Source organism: Grammomys surdaster, unplaced genomic scaffold (assembly GCF_004785775.1).
Source record: "Grammomys surdaster isolate TR1022 unplaced genomic scaffold, NIH_TR_1.0 196, whole genome shotgun sequence".
Lineage (NCBI taxonomy): Eukaryota > Metazoa > Chordata > Mammalia > Rodentia > Muridae > Grammomys > Grammomys surdaster.
The window spans coordinates 4,773,796-4,777,830 of record NW_021604641.1 but is presented as its reverse complement, the minus strand read 5'-3'; positions in this window follow the sequence as shown (position 1 = coordinate 4,777,830).

The window sequence follows — 4,035 nt, the reverse complement described above, 5'->3', positions numbered from 1 at the left end:
GTAAAGTCAGAGAAGAAAGAGAAATAATTTAAGTGAAGAGTCATATTTTTAATTATTACTTTTATATTTTATGCTATTAACTGTATCAATTTTTAACCACTCCTCCAATTTCTTCCTCCAGATTTCGTTAACTACCCATATGTACTCCATACACTTATGTTGATACCCTAATTTTCTTTGTATATTATTGCTACACATGGGCATATTTGTGTGTGTATATGTACACCAGCATATTAATACTGTCTACTGAGCCTAATTTTGCTTCTATGTCATATTATTTGTATCCCATTATTACCTATATTAATATATTACACTAGATAATTTACTACTGAATGAGATGTTTATTGTATTATTAGTTTGGAACAACTTTCTGTAATTGTGCCTTTTCATTAGAGTGAGATGTGATAATATGTGGAAATGATCATGTGTTTTGGTGGAATTTTTGTTCTTGAATATACATTTATTATTTGACTTCTGCAAGTGGCTGTTCTCTGTCAGTGTGTAGGTGACTGAACAAATAGATATGCTTTAGCATAAAAAAATAAAGCTTGACTTTTGTAAACACAACACTTTTCATCAACATATATTATTTTTAGACAGAACCCTTTATTTGTTGTCTTTTAAATTCTTAAGTTTTGTGCAGTATTTTTTTTGTAAATGTCACACATTAACTTTACTTAAAATTAAACAGGCAATTAAAGTTTAATAAATGTTTTGTGGTCTGTGCACTATGAATTCACTTCTGTTTAATATTGACTATGTGGTTATCAAAAAAGCAAGTTTAAAAGTACCACACAGTTCTTTGTTTTGTACTTGGCATTAAACTCCTCAAACTGCTGTCAAAGTTGGGCATAGAGACATTGACACATTACCTGGATATTTAAAATCAAGAGACAATGGACACTTTCAATAGTTCATTTCATATATATATATATATATATATATCCTACATAAAATAGAGAGTGGGCATAAAATGACAATGTGTGTTTTGGGAATGGCATGAAACAGGCAGAAACCTACATTTACATTTGTAAACTTCAGGCAAATCAATGCTTATATGTCTCTACATATATATAGAAAGGATAGAGAGTATTATAATGCAGTTTGCTCTGATGTAGCAGAATTATGAGAAGGGTGTACTTATACATATTACAAACATAAAAGGATTTTGTCACTCCTTTTGGCGTTATATTTGAATCATGTGATAATTTTAGATGAACCTAAGCAAACCATGAAACCAGGCATCAATAAATATAAGAAGAAGAGCCTGGTTTTTTTCAGGTATGGGATATCTTCCAGAATTTTCTTCATAACACTGAAGCATCTTACCTATGCTTTTGGCATAAATACCTTAAAGAAAGAAAGATTCAGCTAAACACATTTTCTTACAACTGTAGTCCTAGGACCAGGGAAGCTAATGCTATAGGATTGCTGTCAGTTTAAGATTATGAAAGGTGAGTATTAGGCCACCCTGCCCTATTCCAAAAAGTAAATAATTAAAACCTAAAGAGAAAAAAGAAAAAAAATGGACACAAGGACACTCACACAGAAAGAGAGAGAGATTTTTCAAACATAGATATAAATTTTCATACATTAAATTTCATATAAGAAAGAGCTGTGAGCTTAGAATCAGAAAAACTAAATGATGGTTTCTATTGAACAAATGTATTAAATAAAGTTAGAAAATTTAAATTGATGGTGTCCAGAGTAAAATGTAAGTTAAAGTGTTGAAGAATGAATAATATGAAGTAAAATGGGCATGAAAAGTCACCATTATGAAAGTCATAAAGGCTAATAAATAAAAAGGCTGTAGCACAGTGGACAGGGAAGAAGGAGGTTGCTTTTTTTTTAAAGGTATAAAACATAATCCATTTAAATAAAGACCAGACATGTATAAATATTATTGCAGGTTTTGATTCAAGAAATATATTACATTTTGTCCAAAAACATAAGATCAATAGAGATAAGCTTATTTTCCCCATTATACATCTGAGATGGAAAATCATGAAGATGGATAAACTAATGAAGCCATAGTATCCTGATCATTTATATGAATCAGACTCATCTTTGAGTATTTAATTCATCAGTAACAGGAATATTGTGCAAGTTTCCTGCAATAAGAAAACTTATATATTAACCAAAAATGTCTAATTTACCTTTCAGTGACCAAAAAATCCTTTATTATTTCTTTTACAAACTTAAATAATTATGAACATGATAGTCAGTACAAAAAAATAAAAAATATTTTAATCAAATTAAGTTAGTAGCAGCAAAATTTATGGGTAAATTTTAAAAAGACATGATAGACACAAATATATGTATACATATATTATCACATTATATACTAAAGTTATAGTCTAAATGAATAGACTATGCATCATATTGGTTGTGTTAATATTCTTTTAAAGCTTCAATGACAAACAATCTTACTGTGGTATTAGAGTTGCAGACAGTGTGTTCTGTCCTACCAGGATGCCAGAAAACAAGCTCTGGTCTCTTTCAAGGAGTATGTACCCTTACAGATGAAAAATCACTGCCACTCTGAAAATATTGTTAATTAAAATTAAATTAGTTCTTAGACAATTTACAACATTGAAAATTATGTGTAGACGCCATGGTTTTCATATGTTTGTGTTTGTGAGTATATATGTACTATAACACAGGGATTGAGGTGAGAGGTCAGTTTTTTCATTCAATTTTAGCCTTCGATATGGTTCAGACTCTGGTTCTGTTGTTTCTTTTATCAACTACACACTTAAACCTACTTAGTCCTTAAGGTCTTTGGCATTCTGGCAGTCTCTTCTTCCAATCTTGTCATGGGAATGCTGGGATTATTAGATACATCCCAGCAACTTGTAATTTTCATTTGGGTTCAGAAATTTAATTAAAATCATCAGGTACCATCTTTTTATGGGAATGCTGGGATTAGAATTTATACTATAAAGTGTGAATCTTTATATGGATTAAAAATTTTTAACTTAGGTTACCAGATTCCACCTTGCTATAGAAATGCTGGGATTAGAATGTGTATCACCAAGAATGAATTTTTGTATAGTTTATGAAATTTAACTTGGGTCATCAGGTTTTCAGAATAAGTGCCATAACCTGTCAGGAGCCATAATAGGACAAGCTAATAATTAGCAGTTGATCATCCTGAGATGCTTGCCTCGGATTATTATCTGCGACAAGTGTGCCGCATCAGCAAGGCTATGCTGGACATATTTTAGGAAAGATCCTGCTATTGATATGCTTTTCCTATTATTATTATTATTATTATTAAACATATATAACAGTCACTAAGCAATAGCACTCCCCTTTGGAGCAGATCTCTGCAGACCCACGAAGATGTACTGTCTTGTAGTGATGCTATATAGACAAATAGATGACTTCTTCAGTCTTAATGATGATCCTATAAGAATTTCTAAAATTATATCAATGATAATTAAGCTCTTTTTATAGTGGGACTGGTATTATGTCCCTTTCTGATAGTCAAAACTGCCATGAGAACTCTGCCAATCTCCCAAGTGTCATCAGTTAACAGCCCTTAGATAGTAACCAGACTCTCTCCTGCTCAGAGCACATTCCAAGGTGGTTGTAAAACAATTAACCAAGGGTCACTAAAGGGAACTCACGATTTATTATAGGTGCTAGGACAAAAGAGAAAATATTCCCTGGGTTTATCTATACAAAACTTCACTAATTTCTTAGTTATAGTTTTAAACCTTCGGTGAACCTGTGGAGCTAGACAGGTGATGGATGATTAGCCAGATAATTACTCCTAATGGATATGCATGTAAACATTCTCTGTTGTAAACTTCTATTTCAATTTATGATTTGAATTTTGGTGTGAACTTCTGATGAACTTTGTAACATGTGATCAGGTACTCTGAATGATGTATGAGACAAAGGGACGTTCATTAGCGACTCACTCTTTCTCTTTCTCTCATTTTCACTTCACTTCACCTCTCTTCACTGCACTTCTCTCTCTCTCTCTCTCTCTCTCTCTCTCTCTCTCTCTCTCTCTCTCTCTCTCTC